The sequence below is a fragment of the Polypterus senegalus genome, chromosome 1, assembly GCF_016835505.1.
Source record: "Polypterus senegalus isolate Bchr_013 chromosome 1, ASM1683550v1, whole genome shotgun sequence".
NCBI classification, from domain to species: Eukaryota; Metazoa; Chordata; class Cladistia; order Polypteriformes; family Polypteridae; genus Polypterus; species Polypterus senegalus.
This window is the reverse complement of record NC_053154.1, coordinates 225,344,840-225,368,946: the sequence shown is the minus strand read 5'-3', so window position 1 is coordinate 225,368,946 and position 24,107 is coordinate 225,344,840. Positions and strand designations below refer to the sequence as shown.

General features: G+C 35.9%; 1 protein-coding gene across 3 annotated transcripts in view; it reads left to right on the top strand.

The window, feature by feature from the left end:
• The window catches only part of chst15 (carbohydrate (N-acetylgalactosamine 4-sulfate 6-O) sulfotransferase 15), a 290,859-nt gene that overhangs the window by 104,496 nt on the left and 162,256 nt on the right, over window positions 1-24,107 (top strand). For all 3 annotated transcript variants that reach the window (XM_039769563.1, XM_039769553.1, XM_039769544.1), the window contains one exon: window positions 5,409-5,484. The gene's annotated coding sequence lies outside the window, so the exon portion shown is untranslated. The remainder of the gene's footprint in view (window positions 1-5,408; window positions 5,485-24,107) is intronic.

Sequence of the window (24,107 nt, the reverse complement as noted above, 5' to 3'; positions counted from 1 at the left end):
AGTTTAGGGGCCCTGTAACTAAAAGCTCGACCTCCCACTGTTATTTTATTAATCCTTGGAATCCTAAGCAGACCGGCATCTTGAGATCTTAATGTGCGCTCAGGTTTGTAAGTCATGATAAGTTCAGACAAGTAAGCCGGACCTTGGCCGTTTAATGCTTTATATGTTAAAAGGAGGATTTTGAAATCTGCCCTAAATTTAACTGGGAGCCAGTGTAAAGATTTAAGAACTGGGGTTATGTGTTCATATTTTCTTGTTCTTGTAATAATTCTTGCAGCGCATTTTGGATTAACTGGAGGCTGTATAGAGAACAGTTTGAACAGCCAGTGAACACCGCATTGCAGTAGTCAATCCTACTAGAGATAAATGCATGAATTAATTTCTCACAATCCTGTTTATTTAGAAAGCGCCTTAATTTCCTAATATTTTTAAGATGGAAAAACAGGTTTTGGACGACTTTGTAATATGCGCTTTAAATGACATGCTAGAGTCAAAGATAACTCCTAGATTGCGGGCTGATTCAGTAAAATTAATTGGGATTCCAACTGAGTTAAATGACGACAAAATATTGCTGTGATCAGCGTCATTCCCTCCAACAATTAACATCTCTGTTTTATCTGTATTTAAAGACAAGTAGTTCTCATTCATCCATTCCTTTAATTCACTAACACAACTAATTAAAGACAACATCGGAGAAACTTCATTTGATTTAAATGAAAGGTATAACTGGGTGTCATCTGCATACGAGTGAAAATTAACATTATGTTTCCTAATGAGAGATCCCAGTGGAAGCATGTAAAGTGAAAACAGTAAAGGTCCCAGTACTGAGCCCTGCGGACACCATATTGAACTTCTGTGTATAATGATGGAGTACTGTCAGCACATTTCTGTACATACTGCAATCGATTTGATAAATAAGAACTGAACCAAGCGAGCACGGGCCTGTAAGTCCAACATCGTTTTCTAGCCTGTGCAGTAAAATAGAATGGTCAATGGTGTCAAACGCTGCACTTAAGTCCAACAACATAATTACAGTGGAATTTCCTTCATCAGAGGATATCAGAATGTCATTTACAACCCGTGTTAGTGCCGTTTCTGTACTATGGCCAGTCGAAAGCCAGACTGGAATTTCTCAAATAGATTGTAATGCGTAAGGTGTGACTGAAGCTGACTGGCGACTACTTTCTCTAGTATTTTAGAGAGAAATGGTAAATTTGAAATAGGCCTATAGTTATTTAGTATGTGTGGGTCTAGGTCTGACTTTTTAAGTAATGGTTTAATGACTGACACTTTTAGTGCATCAGGTACTGTGCCATGCAATAATGAATTATTGATAATGTTTAGAATTGGTGCTACAAGAACATCCATTGCACTTTTTACTAGTTTAGTTGGCACTGGATCTAGGGAACAAGTAGTGGGCTTCATTTTCGAAATTAAAGTTACGACTTCCTGCTCAGTTACAGGATTAAAATTATTAAAGTGCTGAATGCAATGTGAAAGTGTATAAATATCTTAAATCTGATCACAAAAATAGGTACAAGGTATACAGATGATATCAACTGAAACACTGCTTTTATTGTTGTTAAAGTTACAGTTTAAAAATAAATGTAACCAGGATTTAAAATTGAATTCTAAATTCTACTGGCAGTCAATGCAGGGAAGATAAAATTGGTATAATATGAGTCCTCTTGTTGAATCCAGTTAAAAGCCTGGCAGCTGCATTTTGCACAATTTGCAGATGTCTCAAGGCAGATTTGCTCAAACATATGGTATAAACAAGGCGAGACAAGATAAAAACGATGGACGAGCATTTCCATCTCTGTCTTAGTGACCATAGTTATAAGTCTAGAAAGATTTCTCAGATGGAAGAAGCAACAATAACTGAGAGACCTTATATGGACATCAAAGGTGAAAGATGGATAAACAAAAAAACATGTTACGAAGACATGTTTGAGTGGAAGTAAATAACTTCACATTCCTTTGATTAATGACAGGATGCAAATCAGGTGGGACAAAGATCAAGACCTCAATCTTTTGTGGTTTTAACTGTAAATAATTGGCACATAACCAATTTTTCACTTCCAACAGACAATTAACCAGGCTTGCTAGCTTTTGTAATTGCTGGGGCTTGAAAGAACAATAAAGATAAATGTCATCAGCATAAAAATGATAGGAGTCCCCATTAAATGAAGTAATAATTTGAGCTAAGGGTAAATTGCATAGCAAGGACAGATCCCTGTGCACACCAGATGACAGTGAGGTGCTGGTAGAAGTGTATTCACCCACGCAGATGGCAAAATGTCTGTCTGCTAGGTATGATGAGAACCAGGCCAAAGCTGAACCCAAAATGCCTACAAGATTATGTGCTACTCGCAGGGGTATTTCTGCTTTAGGTTCTATGGAACATAGCCCATCTAGATATTTTACAAAATAAATAATAAGCTTTCCTCAGTATTTTAAGTTATTATTAAGTTGTTTAATAATCCACAATTTTCTGTTTTTGTTTTATCTATAAAAATATTATTTTGCAGCGAGTAAAACCTGTTCCTGGGTAAAGGGACTGACCTTGTTGGCATTGCAGTGTTTAAGGTTTATCGTTAGGTGTATGTGCAACCTGAACTTTGTATTTTAGTGATAGGGTCTGAAGACTACAAACCCTTATTTTGGATATTAAAATGAGGATAGCCTGGTTTTTTTTTTCGTTTAATAATCATACGTGGCCTTTCCGTTTCAAGCTTTTTCCTGTCAAGGCTTTGCAGCTCAGTCCGGCAAAGAGGAAAAGCCCAGTACAATTTGGTCCATTTAGTGTGGCAACAGTAAGTTACAAAAACAAAAAGAAAGAAGATCAGTATCAGTAATGTACAGTGGCCTGCAAAAGTATTCAGTCCCCTTGAAAGTCATCATAATTTTCTCCCCGACAAAAAATTTGTACACATATTTATGCATTCTATATTTTAATGTGAACTCTTATGCTGTAACAATTAAAGTCAGAAGAAACCATTTTTGTAGGTATTTAATTGAAGAAGAAAAACTTAAAGTTAGTGTTTGTAAGTATTCAAGCCCTATACATTAATACTTTGTCAGGAACCATTTTGCAGCAATAACAGCCTTTTGGGTAAGTATGTACCAGTTTTGCACATTGTTCAGGAGTGATTCTTCCCAATTTTCTTGGCAGAACTAATAGATATCCTCTAGACTGGTGGGATAGCGCCTCTGGACTGCAGTTTTCAAATAGTGCCACAGATTCTCGATAGGGTTAAGATCAGGGCTTTGACTTAACCATTCCAAAAGATTCACCTTTCTGTTTTTGCGCCATTCCAGTGTCACTTTGGCCTTATGCTCAGGGTCTTTATCATGTTAAAAAGATCAGTCTTTTACTGAGTTGTATGTTCATAGCAGACTGGAACAAGTTCTTCTGCAATATGTGTGGTATTTGTGTCCATCCATTGTCACTTCAACTCTGACAAGATTCCCAGTCCCAACACATGAAATCACCCTCATAGCTTGATGCTGCCACCACCATATTTTACTGTAGATATGGTATTTCTTGAAGCAAGGCCAGTGTTAGTTTTATACCACATATAACTCTTTGAAGTCTGATTAAAAAATTATATTTTGGTCTCATTTGACCATAAAATCTTCTCCCACATCTTAGCTGGGTCTTTATCAGACTTTGTAGCAAATGCCATAGGTGCTTTTATGTGGATCTTCTAATCAAATAGCTCTTTAGAGGCATGTTTAATGGAAAGCTATTGAAATTATGGACCTATAAAGAATATTGCAAACTTCTGAGAGTGACAGTTGGATTTTTAATAGCCTCTGTTACCAGTCAACTTGCTCTGATGTTTAGTTTTGATGGATGGCCTGTTCCAATAAGAGTCTGGGTGCTGTGATAAACTTTTCATTTTCTGATGATAGATCCAACTGTGCTTAATGGGGCATTCAAACTCTTTGATATTTTCTTGTAGCCATTTCCTGCATTTCAGTGACTTTCTAACATCAGCAGAATGGTCCTTTGTCTTCATTTTTGCAGTGATTGTCCAACAAAGACTATGGGTGCTTTTTTTGTCCAAAGAGATATAAAGAACTCAGAAGTAGGACCTAATTATGTTTAATTAATATTAAAATGTGTGCTTCAATTTAAATGTTTAAAGTTTAAATTTTCTCGATTATAATAGAAAAAATGAAAAATACATAATATTTGTAATCATTGACCTTGAAATAGACTAAAACGATACCCCACATGCTTTATGTTTGAAATTGTCATCTGTAACCTTTTGGGATGGCTAGAAGCACAAGTAATGAATTAAGTATTAAAAATAGTATCATATTCGTCATCAGCAATCTTGAAATAGCATAAAACAACACCCCACATGCCTATATTTCCAATCCCCATTGTTTAAACTTTTTGTGAAAAGGAGTAACCCCTCATATGCCATTAGGGGGTGAACCTGTGGGGTTGGATAATGTGGCATGCACAGCTTCAAATTCTTCTAATCAACACAAAACATGTTCCAAAAATGCCTAACAATTAGGGTTTTTCAGGTTTGTAGGGCTAAAAACAGACGGGAATCCCAAAAAGCTTGATGTCTTGAATAATTAGACATCAACGTGAATTTGTTAGTACATTACATGTGAGAGTTGTTGTGAGTCAGGGACACTGAACAAAGAAAAACTTGATTTAAAAGTTATTCATAAGTTATTCTTGAACAAATAGCAAGCAATGCTGCCAAAGTCAGTGTTTCATTAACAAGAGTTGTTGATTGACTTCCTTTTATAACTTTGTGCTCATTCATAAGTGTCCACATTATTAGAACACATTGTGAAAGGTATAAGTCAAGAAAAATATGGGTAAGTATAGTCAGAAACCAAAATATAGTCTGTTCAATAAAACACTTTTTCAGATTTTTTTTGAAAAATAAAAGAAAATCTGTTTTAAAGTTGGTAAAACAAAAAATAATAAGCCCAAGCAATTTTAGGACCAAAACAATTGGAGAAACAATATTATAAAATTGGCTTTGATAAGCTCATAGTATAGTAATAAATTGAATAAGAACAGGCATTTGATATCAAGTGTGCATCATATTCACAAAACTATTGCTTTTGCTGAATACTGTTAATTATTTTGGAAAATTAGGAAAGTGGTACTCCCAGGCTGATTGAAGACTGCACAGTCAAAATGTTGTATCACTAACATTTTGTTTCCATATTTTTCAGCTAAGGAATAATTTTTCGATTGTTTCCTTTTGCAGATGCACAGTAACACGGTCCTTTAATAATTTTGCTTTAATTAGATTTTAAATTATTACTGAATGTTTTTGAAACATTTGAGTTATTGTAAAGATTATACTGAACAGTGTTATTTTGTGGGGAACTTTGTCATAAAGATCTTTCTGCATCTTTCACAGGCTGAACTAACTCCATGCATTCTATTCACTGGCCACTTGAAATCTTCATCTCAGAAGGAAGGAAATCAGATGATTGGTAAGTATCTCAAAAGCGCCTTCCTGCTTCATATTTGTGCTTCTTGTTCTAGGAGATAACACATTATGCTGTTGATGATTGCTGAGTTTTAATTAAGTTTGCCCTCTCAGGAAAAGCACATTTCTTTTAGAATTGTCTCCATAAATCCCAAGTTCCTTTTGACTAAAGCACTGCTGGTATCAACATTTTTCTGGAAATGCTTGCCACTCACTGCACAGCAGCTACGTATCCCTGGATAACCATCAGTTGTTTTCAATTAATGTGCATAACTGCTAAAATTTTGCATTTGTTTAAAATAATATCCTTCTGTATACATGTTGTTAAGGATTAAATTTGTATAATGGGCTTTCATAATGAAACATCAAGGCTGCTACCTAGAAATTCATGTATTTTTGTTATCTTTAATAAAATTAACCAATATTTATTATGTGTATTTAGAATACTATGGTAAATGTTACTCATTAAATGAAAACAGAAGTTCAGCAGTAATTACTCAGAAAAATTGTGAAAGAGCTCAGATGTTCTGTCAAAGTATGACTCTGACCAAATCACTTCCATATACTCTAATGGATGAACATAAAAAAACAACTGTACTATATAGCTCTGTACTTGTAAAGCACCATGAGATGCTGTCACTATATAAAGTATTATATAAAATCAAGTTTTAACACTAGAATTACCAACGCTTATGAGAAAACTCGTAATTCCGGCCCACCTTAAATCCGCTCGCACCTTTCCATTCAGCGTCTTTTGTGTTGTAAATGTGTCAATAATCCCAAGCAGCAAGCAGCCTGCTATACCTAACACCGCCGGAGAAACTGCAAAACCCTCTCCAAACTGTTTGTCCCTTGTTTATCAGGGAGTCAGGTAGAGCTGCATAGGCTAAAAAAATATTGTTATTTGGAACACATGCATTTCACGTGTGTTCCGTGTCTACAAAGATCTCTGTAAGTGTAGGATGACAGAAATGTTGAATGCATAACTAAAAGACAAACTTTTTCCATGTTTTAATACTAAAGACAAAATGTAGACATGAAGTGTATAATTTGTGAAGACTGAAGTCCAAATATCAAATAGGCACTTTCACAAAAGGTACAAGTATAACACAACAAGAGTGCTTTAATTCAAGAATATAGCTGCAGAAAAAGAACCCACGTTAGGTTGCGACATTGACACCCCTTCAGTGGTGCAACGGTATAAACTGTTGACTGGTAATCAAAACTTCACGTGTTCGACCCCGGAAGAGTCCCTTTTGAGAAGTGAGCTACTCTTATTCTTACTATTTTAGAATAAAAACATACATTTCATTTCAGTTTGTAACAGCCAGTGTAAATTTATGATACTTGGAAAGGTTTTTCAGCATTTTTTTATTCAGTTTTATGCTCTCAGTCGCGTTCACACTCGCCCCGATCTGACACGATCCCAAAAAAAAACCAAAGCTAACCTTTCCTAACCTGTCTTCACCACTCCCCGTGTTTCTGTGCACTACTCTATAATGCTCAGTAGGATGAGGATCTGATCAACACACCCTCTAAATTGTCAGAACTCAGCCTGTTCTTTTCTCAAAGGCTTGTTCACAGGATCAAAAATATGCTATACAGTAATCCCTCCTCGATCGCGGGGGTTTGCGTTCCAGAACCCCCCGCGATAGACGAAAAATCCGCGAAGTAGAAACCATATGTTTGTGTAGTTATTTTTATATATTTTAAGCCCTTATAAACTCTCCCACACTGTTAACATTATTAGAGTCCTCTAGACATGAAATAACACCCTTTAGTCAAAACTTTAAACTGTCCTCCATGACAAGGCAGAGATGACAGTTCTTTCTCACAATTAAAAGAATGCAAATAGATCTTCTTCTCTTCAGGAGCAGAGAATTTCAGAGGGAGAGAGCGCTCGCAAAGAAAAGCAAACAATCAAAAAATCAATGCGTGTGCTTTTAAGTTTGCCGGCATTTTTTAGAGGAGCGTCAGTATCTTCTAAGCAAACAGCCCCTCTGCTCACATCTCCTCCGTCAGGCGCAGAGAACGTTAGAGAGAGAGAGCGAGATTAAAGCAACAATCAAAAAATCAATATGTGTGCTTTTAAATATGCCGAGCACCGCAATAAAGCGGCATTTTTTTAGAGGAGCGTCAGTATCTTTTAAGCAAACAGCCTCTGTGCAAACAGCCCCTCCGTCAGGCGTAGAGAATGTCAAAGAGGGTGAGAGAGAGGCAGAGACAAGCAAACAATCAAGCTCTGCTAGGGATGCATATCTTATAGCATTGAGGAGTTTTAGTTAATATGTAATACATGCTCTGATTGGGTAGCTTCTAAGCCATCCGCCAATAGCGTCCCTTGTATGAAATCAACAGGGCAAACAAACTGAGGAAGCGTGTAGCATAAATTAAAAGACCCACTGTCTGCAGAAATCCGTGAACCAGCGAAAAATCTGTGATATATATTTAGATGTGCTTACATTTAAAATCCGCGATAGAGTGAAACCGCGAAAGTCAAAGCGCGATATAGCGAGGGATTACTGTATAATGATTATTGCTACAATTTTGCCTGGGACTGACAAAGTAATTCCGTTACAGTTGGTTAATACACCTTCAGAATCATGGTGATAATGCCTTTGTTCTAGGTGCCTGGTATTTTCTTTCCTTCCAAAATTGATGTAAACAGGGGATGAAGGGTTATGACTGTTGTGTTTCAGGGTCTGCATCGAGCATTTCTTTATTCAGATTGTCTGGGTCATGATCTCTCGTGTTGGTATCAACAATTTCTTTTTTTCTGTTGTGGGGCAGTGTTCACATCCAAGTCCATCTGTGCTTTTTGGATATCTGTTTCACTTGTTGGTGTTTGTCTACTTAAGACATCTTCTCAGCCCTGCATACTTTGCAAACTATTTACCACAAACTAATCATGTAAAGACCTTCCACCTGCTAGGCTGGCAAGGTTACCTATGTAAGCCTGCTTGTCTGCTCTTGTTATTCTTTTGATTGCTATTTTTGCTTCTGTATACTTTTGCTTATACATCTCCTGCAATCTCTCAGATTTAACTTCCCTGAGTAGGCTCCAGTATCTTAGTGACCCAACTCAGGAAAAGCAGGTTTAAAGATAGATGGATGGATGGATGATTTTCTTTTGTGTTACCCCTGTATTCAATAGCTTTCTATATTTATTTTATTTATTCTATGAATCTTATTTATTCTTTTCTCTTTCTTAGTCTGATCCCCAGGCATGTTACTCTTCACATATATTAAAAAGTCCTGTCCCCATTTCTTGTTGAAAAAAAGCTGTGAGCATAATTTATTCATATTATAACAATCATGTATATAAGTAAAATGTATAAAAGACTTCCAAAGATGAACATCTCAAAGTATTGATTTATTATGTTCACAAATGTTTTAAGCAGCAGTGTTCTGAAAATGATTAAAGTGATGTACAAAAATACCAAAAGAAATCCATGGGATTATTTTTTTTTAATCTAATTACTTCTAACTGTTCTAGTAAAAAGGGAGTTTTATTTATGTCAATGTTCTTGCTTTATATGCTAATAAAGATCTTTTTCTAGTTGTATGCATAGTGACACAGCTGTTGTGTTACTATATTAGTGCTGCCTACTCCCAAACTAGTATTGAAGTAATCACATTTTTCAGGTGGTCATGCACAAAATGCATGAATGCTGTTTCTTTTGTAATGTTTGGGTTTTTATTATTTTTACTTTCAATGTCTTATCTTAGTAACTACTGTCGTGGCGAAAAATTCATCATCAGAAGGCTTTTTTACCTAAAAATAAAGGCTATTAGGACTTGAGATAGACAGACAGAGTTTTAAGGCTTTATTGCAATAAATCAACCACACGGACTCAACCCAATTCGGCCAAATGAGATTGAGACCCGATCATTGCAGCCATTGAAGTTTTTATAACAATTTCTTCTCATTTTGGCCCATTCAATTAGCTCATTCTGCACCTGGTTTTACTGTCCATTATTCTTCTTGGTGTCTGTTTGGCTTATTTTGATTGGTCTAAGACTGGGTGGATGGTTTCCTCCCAATCTCTTCTCTGACTCCCTTCTACTCCTGTCTGCCGTACGTTGAGTTTCCATGGGAACCCTTATCATCTTCTTACTATTCCTATTACTGGCCCCCTTATGGAATGTGTTATCTTTCTATTCTGTTCCCATTTTCTCTAACTGGCCAAGGCTTCAATTCCATATATGGGTTTTGCTCTCATCGTTTCCTCTCTTAAGCCTTCCAAAACTTTTACAATAGTGACCTGAAGCTTAAGCTTTAATTAAAAAGAAGTATAGTATGTGCTTTCATTTGATCATTGCTTGGCATGCTTGATTTGTCTTAATTTCTACACTAAAGTTAATTGCTAATATATTCTTATAATATTTTTGCTAATGCCTGCATTTACTAAGATTTTCTCTTCATGCATTAGGTCAGCGTGACCCTGCTTATAGCAAAAAGCCTTTCTGCTGATTCAGCAGCCTAGCTGGTTTCAGAGGCCTCTTCTCTATGTTATCATCTTCCTAGCCTTGAATCACAGGTGTTCTCAAACTCTTATCCTGTCCAAAACTGGTCTCGGTGTATCAATTAGCTGTTCTTTTCTTTACTTTGGAAATTTTAATGTAAGCCTATAAAATAATGCAATATAACTGATTTTTAGTTAAATATTTGCTAGACCTATCGTATTTGCTTTAATATTCTAATTTATGCTTAATCTAATGTTTTAGAAGCTTTTAATTACTTTTTATGGCTCTATATGTTAATTTGCTATTCTCTTATGCTAATAAAAAATGTTCCTTCTACATTCCTCCCTTTTGAGGTTTAATCAAACCTCAACATCTAACCTGATTCCAAAAGAAAGGTAGGGGATGTTGATTCAATTCTTCTTCAAAGCCCAATACGGACCTTTCACAGTTCTTCTCAATCTTCAACACCCATACCCCTCCTCTGGTGGCACAGGAGCCAAACATCTCCCCCATCAATCAACTAAGAGGAGTAAAAGACTTCCTGGCCCTACCCTAACAGTCAAAATATACATAATCAATCACAGGTGTAGCGAAATCTAAATATCATAGGAATATCATATAATTCATGGAAGTCACAAAATAGTGTTATTATAAAGCAGAAAATAATAATAGTAATAAAACAATTGTCCATAATAAGTGCTTTTTCTTCACTTGGAGAAATATTTTTCCAGTGAAATTACATTTTTTTTTCAACCCAGGTACTTTGCGCACTGTACAGGGTCACCTCCCTGGGGAGTAGTTACTAGCACTTCACCCAAGGAGTTTCTTCTGGTTTGGTATTTCATCATCCACATTGTCATCAAGAAAAGAATAAAATCTGTAACTGAAGATGTCCATGGTTCAAGAAATTGGATGCACACTTGTTTGACAGCAACTCTAGTAATAACTAATTAGAAACTGGTAATAAGCAACAAATACCATTCAAATATATAACAATACCATTAATAGAGTAATTTTTGCTTCACTAACATGAACCCCATGATTCCCAGGTTCAAATAAAGCTAATACTAATTATATTGGTTTTACCTTTCCTTTCTAAGATGGATTTACACTAAACACATAATGTATGTCCCAATTCCTAAATATGGCGAAATAACTATTTAATGTACCTAATTCTTTGTGTTCATCTACAATCAGACCTATAAATAATATTGGTGGTGATACAGATGGCATAAATATTTATCTTAAATAACTCAAAAGTTCTCAGTTTTAGGTTGCCACCGCTGTGCACAATGATAATCAGAGATAAAGTCCTTACACACCTCACCATGCTCACATCTTAACACACTTATTCATAAAATTGCCCAAATATACACCCAGCTGTGGTCTCAACCTTGAGCCACCTTTATCACATTAATGCAGCCATTTTGTGGACAGTAGGTGTCAATCCTCCCTTCGGAAGACGTCAGCACTACCTTCCAAAATGCAAATCACTGGGTCATTTTTGAGGTCACATTCATTTCAATTTCAAGGGTTATACCCAAGCTTCTTATTAAGGATTCATATCTTCAGAGATCTTCAGACTTCATCTGGGCTTTTTAATTCACAGACCACACATTCACCACTGTATGTATAAGACACTCCATCTCCTATGGGCCAAATTATTACTTCATTTCACTAATTTTATAATACATATACTTAACAAGCCATGATGTTAATCATTTGACCTGTATCACCATCAACATGCTAGCCTAAACTGTTTTATCCTATTCTAAAAGTTATGGATGTTCTGACCTATAGTATGTGTCCCTTATCCCCAAAATACTAGTTATGTGTCATCCCATATACTTACTATTATTCTTTTCAATTAAATAAATGTACCTAAATGTTAAACTCTACATTATTTGCTATAATACTACAATCAATAACCTAGAATATCTAAACTGGACTGACCCTAACTAGTAATAGTGGATTGCCCCTGCAATGACAATCACTTAACAATCTCTAATAGATCCCTTATGTTAGATTAGATTTGATTCTGATTAACTTTACAAATAACAAAATCATTGGTCCTTAAAGGTAACTTATTATCTCATACTAAATATCAGAAGGCATATCAAAACATTTATCTAAAATATCTATTCTTAACCACTATGAATTCATAATAAATGTAGTATTCCCATTATTGCAATGATTAATTACATACAGTATTATTTAGGAGTCCCTATATTCTGCTTTGCTTACAAATAATTAGCTTTCCCTTCTATAGCTTTCATAACTTTATAGTTCAAATATTTTTAATTTAAAAGATGTTGCTATTTGTCAAACAAGTGGACAGTCAAAGTAGGCTCCAGCAAGAACATTGAGCCCTGCAGAGTAAAAGTGTGACAAATTTTCTTCTCTGATAAGGATTAAAGCAGGTGTTGGGGTCCAATATCCCAGGTAAAAAGGACCCAAGTAGGCAGATGTCATCTATGATTCGGAATCCACGATGATCTTTTGGGCTCAAACATCACCAGCACAGTTGAGCTCTTGGCAGCAGGTATCCATGATGCCTGGAACTGGAATCAAGTGCATTGTCCAGTAGTCAGCTGATCGATGGCCTGATTCACAACTTGATTCCCTCTTTGGTATGGCTGGGTTCTCCTTGGAGTCAGATGATTAGTTTATCTGCAGACCTTTATCACAGCCCAATCTCTGGTTCAACTTCAAATGCTGTCATCTACAATGCACTAGGAAAAAACAGCTTTCACCTGCAGATGTAAAGACTTAAAAACACTCATTTAAATAGTCAGCATATTAATTCTTCATTGGTAGCTACTTATGGATCCAAAAAATAATATGTCATAAGATGTCAGATCTGTTTCGTTGGGGGTACCCCTATTAAAAATATTGCTAACAGTGAAACAAACGGTCATTTCAATCCAGTCTGTGCTTGTCTAAGTCAATTTGTCTTTAAACAGTCAGAGTAAAATTTAAATTGATAAGCATAAAGTTCAAGTCCTCCTTTATAGCTGTTTCCAGTTTGGCTGCGGTTACAATTTCCACTCAATTAAAAACATGTCCCAAGTCATTATAAAATAAAGTCAATCAATGTATTACAAAGGAAAAGTACTCAATAATAAATCATTACAAAAAATTGGTCCCAGTAATATTGACATAATATTCAAATTATCTGCATTTGTTCCATAATAATTAAAAATAGTTCCAAAATTTAAACTGGTTTCAAAATGTAAAATTTAAACAAAATTAAACATACTTATACCAATACTTATTATACCAACCCTTCCCCCCTTATTGACACTTGTGTCAATATTGCTGTTTTATTTTACAAGTAGAGGAGATGTGGAGCAAGAGGGTAACTAAAACTGATCCCATTAATATAATAATAAAAGCCAAATTTTATAGCTCCCTTACAGGGAAGACAAATACGTCCAGGGATAGAGAACAAACAGACCAAAGAGAAAGTTGAGTATTTATTAGTTAAAGAGCCATGCTCCGTGGAGGTTGGTGTAAAAATCAAGAAGACTTCAGTCAATTATAATAAATTTGTCATAGTGTTCATTGTACCCCTCCCTTATATGATCGTCAAGTATACCAGCAACCTCCAGAGAACATCTCATAGTTAGCATAGCAAGTAGAGTCAAGAAAGAAATCCACAATCTGGATGGGTAATTCTTAATCTTTTTCCTTTGTGACATTAAATATAAAAAAAAAATAATTAGGCTCCACATTTCCTCTCCCATGTATCTAATTATAAAGCATTGTTCAAATGTACAAAGTCCTAAAAACATTTTTCTTTTTACACAAGGTGTTCACTTTGAGTATATTTGGACCATATCTAAGATTAACAAGGTCAGTGAAGTAAAATATTTTATCCCTTCCCACTCAAACCCCCTTAAATTATTTCAAAGGTTATTTAGCAGCAAAAAATAATCTTGGACTTTATCTCTAACCCCTTATAAAAAGCTTAAGGTTTCTATACATGTATCCCAAATAATATTTCTTTCTTTCTTTTTATTACTAATTATTTAATTAAAATACCACATACATTTGGATCTTAGTTTTTAGAATCTTAATAAAATTATTATTATTAAAATGTCTCATTCAATATTTCATTAATGCATCAAAAATATAAAAGTGAACCTTCCATTAGTTTTGTTGTGATACCAGTATTCCACTATATTTCACACAAACATGTCAATATTACACACAAAGGAAATGAGGAAAGAAATCAATATATCAGAATGCCCTATAATGCAAAATGTGCCTTTATTTATTTACTATAAGGCCCTCTAAGAATTTTGCACATTCCTACCCATATTTAGAATGAAGAACCCACTTCTTTATCAGGTAAATTTTTCACAAAATCTCAAACTAAGAAAATACTTTAAATCTACTTCAGTAGATTTCGTTTCCTCATAACCTACTACTAAAGTCATTTGATCTTGCACATTATTTCATTATTATCTTTCAGATGTTTATTACATGTTTTTCAGAATGTTAACTCCAAAGAGCACAGGCTATTTTTCTTAGTTAACCCCCCTTTTTCCCTCTTTTCTTAGCATATTTTAGCATGGAACACTACCTGGACTGGAAGCCACTGTTTTTCTTCAGCTTCATTTTACTATTTTAAAGAATGTCTCCTTCAATTGAATTTTTTATTCCTTTTAATTCAAATCCTCCCTTATATCAGAGTCTGGCCAGTACTATGCCTAATCTGGAGACTTTTTACACCACCTGTTCATATCTTTTTTTAATTTAGAATTAACAGCTCTTTTAATTTCAACATTTACATTCACATTCTCACACACATTAATATCAATTATTTCATCCTTGCAAACAACACCACATATTTTTACACATACTCTCAAACACACTGAAACTTATCTAACATGCACACATAGGGATCCCTTTAATACACTATATAACATACATAAAATCACCCAAACCATTGTATCACACTCAACCATACCCCAGTTTTATTACTTATTATTTATAGTTACACACTATATTTGGAAACAATGCAGCAAAGGAATCAGAAAGAGAAAATGAATTCTCAAGAAGAGAAAGTTCCATTCTCACTTAACATTACCAATCAGGACAAACGAATATAAAACAGCCTCTCATGACGTTAGCTGGTGTTAACCATAGGAAATTAACACGATCCTACTCAGCTCGAAACGGCTAGATCAAGGAGACTCTATTGGTGGAATGACTCAGCGACAACGAGGAATTGCTTCCATGGCGATCCTATTCCTGCGTCAATTAGGGCAAATCCAACTATCGAGAAATCACGCAGTTCGCCAGCAAGATGGCACTCCCAGCAAAAAGACTAAACTGTCATTGAGAATATTAACTCAAAACAAATAACATGTAAGCTTCAACACAAATCACAAATAAACTCGAATCTTAGCAAAAGAGCTAACCACTGCGCCACCACACACTCCACTGTAATATTCCCTATAGAGCACAATTTCACATACACACATCACAAGAAAAAGAAAAGGACAGAAGGAAATTGAAAGACATTGTTTCCCTTGAATGTTATAGTTATCAAAAGTGCACTTTTCCTTAAGACTTGATCAGGGTCCGAAGGAAAGATGCCTCGCATATTTTATAAACATTATTTATTATTAAAAGTGAATGCATTTTTCATTTTATCAAATGTTACACATACTCACGTTTATTTTAACCCATATTTACTCAGAGCTCTGGAAGTTTAGATACTAAATTCATTTTAACCCATTTTTTAGTCACGAGCTCTGAAAATTTATATGCACAAGGCAGTTTCAGCAAATCATAATTGAACTACATTACCCAGAAGTCTCCATGTTTCGTTTTCTTACTCCCAAACACACACACGCACACCCACAGAACAAACAACGTGCACGCTCACACATTTTTAGCACAAACATATTTACACACACACACACATAATATACATGCACACACACAGACATTAGCGAGCGCCAGGTACCTTTGAAGTTAAATACAGTGCACTTTTCTTTTTTTGCGCATGATATTCTTTTCAACGCTTGTTATTCTTTCCCCACAAATATAAGTACAGATATATACATATTTACACACAAATCTATATACTCAAACATTTTTCTGTCGCTTAATTTTTCTTTTTGGTGCTATCCTCCTACATTTTTATGAAGGCTGCTTTACTTATGAGAATATAAAAACGGCTCAAATTGTTTTTAACAGGGAGTAACATGAAGCACAAGTATTTGAATCAAGTTAACCTTTTTCAAAACTTCACATTTTAATATCCGAATTCTTATTATAGTACTTTTCTAATTTACCAAATGCTCGCACTTCTTCTAATTGTCTATATTTACGTTAATTATGCTTTCTTGATAATTTTACGAAATCCTACTGCTGCAAGGAAGGAAACCCATGCCAACTAAAAGTACTTAAATCATGGTATTAAATTTATTTTTAAGAAATTATGTCACTTGAACTACGTTAATGCTTTTCTGGATATATTTTTGTAATATACTCTCTCTGATCTTTAATTTATTTCCTCAACTCACTAATTTGGCTTTCATATATTTATTTGCTGTACCTCCTAACAGTGATACCGTTTTGATGAAAATCTTAGATGTCTCATCTAACTCTGCATTTCATTCTCAAGCTGCTCCAAAGGGGGATTTTTAGGGAGTTCCCTCCAAACAGGTGTAGTCATTGTTTGACCAATAAGCTTTTCATGTGGGGGTAAATATGTCGCTCTGTCATTCTCCGAACGATAAAACATTAAAGCCATTGGCATAGCATTTTCCCAATTAAGGCCAGTGTCTTCGCAGGTTTTAACCATCATTTGTTTTATAATCCTATTTCTTCGGCCCACCATTTCCTGTGTTAGGGGGTGGCACCCAGAGCCATATATTTGTATTATTCCACTGCTTCGTGTCTGCTGCTGCCTTGGAGCTGATTTGATCTTTTGTTCTTTTAGTTCGTTCTGTATTGTTTCTTTCTTTTCCCCTAACTCTTTCTCTGCATTTTTCATCTCTATTTGCCCTTTAAATTTTCTTTTTCCTTTTATCAGTGGGAACTTATATGACATACCTAACGGTAGTGTTAATGGGGTTCCACCCCCTATCTCTCCGCTATTAAAACACCAACTCGCTCCTTCTAATGTGTTTCTTTTCATTGCTTCCCCCATAAACATTTGCATTATGTTCAGTTCCGTTTTCCTCTTATTTTCCCTTTTTTCGCTCACATCTTCTGTTTTATAATTTTTTATGTGCTATATCATTTCTTTGCACAATTCCAGACTAAATGAACCTTTTTGTGGCCAACTGCTTTTAAAATTTTTTGTTCTCTTATGCCATTTTTAAAGATTTTTCAGTAAGTTTTTTGTGGAGGGGATCGTTACGCCCTAATACATCCACAGGCAACTCGCTGGCACTCATTTTAACCCCCTGTAGCCGTGGGTTTCCTATCGCCAATCTTAATTTTGAATTTCTATTTAAATTAGGTTTGATTTTACACAGGACCTTTCTTACTGTGACTGCTGGCAGTACAAATCTTCCAACAGCGTTTTTCGGACACCAATTTACCCTTCTTGCTATTATACTTAGTTCAACACCAGGATTTCTCAGTATTTTTCCTGTCTTTCCTTGCCTTCTCTTAAAACCACAATTTATTCCCTTCTGTAAATATGGCTGTAAGTGTTTTTTGAAGGGAATCTCAATAAAGTAAAGTTTGTCTGACTCTACAAACTTTTCCAAAGTAGCTCCCAACTTTCTCACTGTCTAATTTCTTGCAATTATAGTTCCCCAATCTATATAGGGCCACTTTTCCTGTACCTCATCTAAGTTTATTATCTCGGTAATTGCTTTCAATAAAAAGTTTTTAGTACCTTCTGCTAATTTTTGCGGTTGTCCTGCTGCGTTTATGTAAAAATCCTCCTTCCAATAGTGAGTATGCACACCATGAGTTATATGCAGGGTCCTTTCTTGTGCCATAAATTTTGCTGCTTGACTTTTCCACAACTTATACCCCCAGTAATAAATCTATACTATATTTTTCCTCCTGAGTCTCAAGTTGCCAGTATTCACATAGGACCCTTCCTGTTTTTCGATCTGTGATTTATACTATTTTCTCCCTTCTATCCTTAATATTTTGTAATATTCTGATCTCTATTCCACTCTCATGTATATATTCATCTATTTTTTGCATGGAAGAAATAGTTGCTTACAGAATCCTACTTACACCTTTTATGTGCTCAATTACTTTACTGTGTTTCTCGTCTACCCACTATTTGGGTTCGGAGTTTTGTTCATACTCACACTTGTCTTCGCTGTTGTGGCTTGTTTTATTACCACTAGGTAAACTTGGAGCTCATGTAATTACTCACACAATCATTTATTAGAGGCTGGGGCTATTTAAAATATTTGTGTGTCTACACTTCACCCAGCTATGTTTATATATATATATATATATATATATATATATATATATATATATATATATATATATATATATATATATATATATATATCCATCCATTTTCCAACCCGCTGAATCCGAATACAGGGTCACAAGGGTCTGCTGGAGCCAATCCCAGCCAACACAGGGCACAAGGCAGGAACCAATCCTGGGCAGGGTGCCAACCCACCACAGGACACACACAAACACACCCACATACCAAGCACACACTAGGGCCAATTTAGAATCGCCAATCCACCTAACCTGCATGTCTTTGTAATTGTGGGTGGAAACCGGAGCGCCCAGAGGAAACCCACGCAGACATGGGGAGAACACGCAAACTCCACGCAGGGAGGACTCGGGAAGCGAACCTGGGTCTCCTAACTGCAAGGCAGCAGCGCTACCACTGCACCACCGTGCTGCCTATATATATATATATTTTTTTTTTTTTTTTTTTAGTTTCTTACAAATGCAAGATCTAATTTGTTCCACTGAACTTGTATATATGGGTGATTAGACCAAATCCTGACTCCCATTAACCATACTTCCACTACTTTTATTCTTCTTCGAACGCAAGTTGTAAAGACGTTCAATCTTATTTTATCTTATCTACCCCATAACTTATATCCCCCGTAACAATATTTTCTCCATACACATCTCCGAATGGTATATAAGGTCAAAATTATATATCTAAACAAAAGAACTCTTTCTCTATTCCTTACCGAGTGTCTTAGCTCTACTCTTCCTCCTTTCACTCTGTGAAATTTATTTACAGCCACTTTTATACGCTTAGGTTTCTATATTCTCTTAATAAATATAGTTTATTTTACACATAAACAGTTACACCCTAAAAATCCACATTCATACTCGATCACACTTTTTAGCACCTAGTGTACTAATCCCTAATGCCCTGTTTTGCCCTCAAGTAGTTTTTGTACCTCTTATACCATACACTCTTCTCCAATCTGCACCTGTGTGCTTCACTCACCGCGTCGCCTTTTTAAAGCGCTCCAAGCATTCTGCGCACCTTTATGTGCTTCAACAATTGCCGCGACATTTTTTTCTAAAAAAGCGCTCCATTCACACAGCACTTGAGTACATAGTACTTGTGTGCCTCCCTAACCTATCCAAAGAGAAATCATAAAATAAAATAAAGTTCTAATTCCCTTAACTGTCCCATGTACTAGCACACTCACTCCACCTGTTGACACAGATCCCTTTCACCAGCTCTCTATACAAACTTGGAAGCGTCTGTCCGAACAGGAATTTCTGCCTATACGTTGCCAATCCCCTTCTCTAATTCAGGGCAACAACGATAGGTCTCCAAGCACACCTGAATTAACACCTTTACTGTGGCACAATTAGAAGGAACTGCACTTAGCTTTTCCCAACAACTGGCTCCCTTTCGTAAAACGGCTTGCAGACAGAGGTCACACCTTCCCGCTCACAAACCTACCGGCACTCAAACGGCTTGCAGACAGCGGTCACGCCTTCCCGCTCACGTTTTTCTGGCCCTAAAAATGGCTTGCCGACAGATGGCTATGCCTACTCGCTCACATTTCCTGGCACTCGGACGGCTTACAGACGGATGGCTATGCCTTCTCGCTCACGTTTCACGGACAGCATATACAGCCATAGTATAGGAATTCCACACCTATCTATACTCGGAAAGCCGTCATTATGGCAACTTTAGTATACTCTCGGTTCGCCGTTACTATGACAACCCTGGTATTTTAATAGGATTTCAACACCACCCGTTACAATGCAGGCCTCCGTCCCCCGGATCGGAGGGAGCTATATTCTGCACCGTGCAGTCCCCTGACCCCCGGATCATGGCGTTTTCTATTAATAACCAAATACCAATAACCAAAAACTCAAATTCTCATTATTTTACTGCACTCTCATTTTTACACACACATTCATATAAGCTGTACAGTCTCCACCCATTTCATTAAGTCTGTCTGCCCTTCCTTTATTCCTGCCTGTTCGTTTTAGAAAGGCCAAATGCTGCTTGTCTCCGTTGGAGGGGCGGATGCTCTCTGAAACTTCACACAAATTAGTTTAGCGAAAATATCGCTTACCTTACAGGTGGCCACCAACTGTGCCTGTTTCGAAGAGCCTCGCCCCTGCCGCTGGATTCATGCAGGTGACCTGTTATTTCCTCACGTCGGGGTCACCAATATGTCATGGCGAAAAATTCATCATCAGAAGGCTTTTTACCTAAAAATAAAGGCTATTAGGACTCGAGATAGACAAACAGAGTTTTAAGGCTTTATTGCAATAAATCAACCACACGGACTCAAGCCAATTCGCCAAATGAGATTGAGCCCCGATCATTACAGCCATTGAAGTTTTTATAACAATTTCTTATCATTTTGGCCCATTCAATTAGCTCATTCTGCACCTGGTTTTACTGTCCATTATTCCTCTTGGTGTCTGTTTGGCTTATTTTGATTGGTCTAAGACTGGGTGGATGGCTTCCTCCCAATCTCTTCTCTGACTCCCTTCTACTCCTGTCCGCCGTACCTTGAGTTTCCATGGGAACCCTTATCATCTTCTGACTATTCCTATTACTGGCCCCCTTATGGAATGTGTTATCTTTCTATTCTTTTCCAATTTTCTCTAACTGGCCAAGGCTTCAATTCCATATACTGTATGGGTTTTCCTCTCATCGTTTCCTCTCTTAAGCCTTCAAAACTTTTTACAATAGCGACCTGAAGCTTAAGCTTTAATTAAAAAGAAGTATAGTATGTTCTTTCATTTGATCATTGCTTGGCATGCTTGATTTGTCTTAATTTCTACACTAAAGTTAATTGCTAATATATTCTTATAGTATATGCCTGCATTTACTAAGATTTTCTCTTCATGCATTAGGTCAGCGTGACCCTGCTTATAGCAAAAAGCCTTTCTGCTGATTCAGCAACCCAGCTGGTTTCAGAGGCCTCTTCTCTTATGTTATCGTTTACTAGCCATGAATCACAGGTGTTCTCAAACTGTTATCCTGTCCAAAACTGGTCTCGGTGTATCAATTAGCTGTTCTTTTCTTTACTTTGGAAATTTTAATGTAAGCCTATAAAATAATGCAATATAACTGATTTTTAGTTAAATATTTGCTAGACCTATCGTATTTGCTTAATCTAATGTTTTAGAAGCTTTTAATTACTTTTTATGGCTATATATGTTAACTTGCTATTCTCTTATGCTAATAAAAAAGTTTCCTTCTACATTACGTAAAGCCAGTAGCTTGCTATTAAAAAAATAAAAAAAATGTAAAAAATCCCAATGCACATTCTCTTCCTGCCACTATTTTCCTGTTTATTCTATGGGTTTAGCTATTATTACCCCACTACAAATTACTCTGCAATGGAACACCAACAGATGGTGCTAGAGAGATCCATGCAACAATGGATACATTCATACAGGGGACTATTCTTTGTCTTTGATGCTTTCTGTGGGGGTTGTAGCTAATGCTGATTCATAGGGCATTTAATATAATTTATGTAAAACTAAAGTATAGACGGCAAAATTCCATTTTGGTGAGGTATATTTTTTGGAGCCTGGTAATAGATACGGTTATTAGATACCAAAATTCCTAGATAGTTCCAGAAATACAGTATGTGATTGGTAGCTAAAGCATGAGTTGCTGTAGCCCACTGCTTTAAGCTGTTTTTGCAGTGAACTTTTCAGGACTTGGACTACTTTTCTCTTAATTCTGAAGAAAAGGACTAGGAGATTGAGAGATCAAAAGATACAGGAAAAAAGCAAAGCTTAATTCATGGACAGGGGTCTAAGTACCAAGAGGTACACACCAAAAGAACTGCAAAACCAGAGTCATAGATGTAAAAAAGTAAGCAAAGTTCATAACACTGTTTTTTCCTCTTACCCACACTAATACAAATGAAGTGCCTTGTTTAGAATTAATTTTGCAAGGCAAATCTAATGCTTGGATAACAAGTACAGGTGCACAACATTTTATATAGGTGGAGCATGATGACATGGCGTTGTTTTGTTTCAGCCAGGACCCCTCTCATGGATGGTGTTCATATTCCTTTTTCATGTCTTTTTTCCTCATGTTAGATTAATTTATGTTTATATTGTTATTAATGTTAATTATCCAGATTACTCTGTGTTTTGTATTAGTTTTGTTGATTATTTAATTTCCGTGTGTCTCGGCTTCTTCTATTATGTTGCATGCGTTTTGTGGTAATTCCCACTTGTCTATCTCCATCAAAGGACTACCCTCAACACTTTAAAGGCTGAGGGAAAACAACTTTCCAAACAGTGCATTGTATGCGGTTGGTGTTGTGTTCTCTTTGAGTACTGCCATGTTTCTTGTTGTATTACTGGATTTTTGACCTATGTGCTCTGTTCTTATGCCTCTCTTTGAATTTGATTTGGGATTTTTCCACCAGTGGATTGTCTATTATTTGTAGGCAACTTCTGCAGGGCCTTTCATGAACCTTGAAACATTTGTGCTACAGAGCATTTTGATAATAAATCTTTTATTTTATAAAACTTCTTCATTTTTCCTTTTAGAAAATAAGCTGAAGGGGGAATGACCTTTCCTGTTGTGGGGATTTTGCAAATGTTTTTGGTACTTTGTGTGAAGGAACTCTGATGGTAATGACAGGCATGTCATGTCATGTGATCTCATTATAACATAATCAGCAACTAGCAACTATAACCAATATATTCACAAAGTTTCAGCCACAATAAAATACAAAATGGCATCACCACGATAATGCTAGCATAATTAAATGAGTGAAGTTACATGGACTAAAATGCCCAAATGTAACTAATTGAACCAGAAGAGTCAAAACTTTATCACACCTTTCTACAAAGAGATATTTTACAAGTGGTGTTGTGAGTGTGGTACTGATATTTTATCTATTTCCTTGCTAACCATACTTTCAACTGTAATTAACATTTGTCCAACAAGTGTAGTGTTGGTATTAACTTAAAAATATGACATGTTTTAAAGTGAAAAAAGAACAAAGGAACAGGTGTAATATTAGTTTCGACTTTTTATCTCTTTCTACACAGACAATAGACACTCCTAATTGTAATTAGAGACCAAACATATACTGTACATTTAATACCGATGTTCTTTATATGTTTGTACAGTGGTAAAGGCTGCTATCTTTAGAAGTCAGGATCTTGGGTTCAAAATCCAAAGATTTGCTGTTTACGTAGAGTTCACATATTTTTTGCATCATCTGCATGGGGGTTTCAACTGTACTCCACTTTCCATCCCAAAAATGTGTAAATTAGATTGACTAGCAATTCTAAATTTACTCCTTAGGTATGCTTCTGTAAACTGATCCTGCATGGACCTGGCATCTCACCCAGGGTTGGGTCCTGCTGTGTGCCCAATGTAACTGGGATAGGATCATCCATGACTCTGAATTAGATAGATTAAGTAGGTTTAAAGGTGTTAGGTTTTCTTAAAAAATTTTAAATAGAGGGTTGAAACAAGTTAGATTTTTACATATGTTTTTACATAATATTGTTTATAATGAAAAGCTTACTACTACGTACTGTACCATAGTCAAACTAATGCAACTTTACTAATGTAAAGTTTCCCAATTTATAACTATGCTTTCTTTATGGTACTGAACCATAATGACAATCCACCTTAATAAAATGGTAAATGTCTGTGTGTCTGCCTTTGTGTCCGTCCGGTGGCTATGTCCCTGTTATTCCAATAGATGGCGCATCATA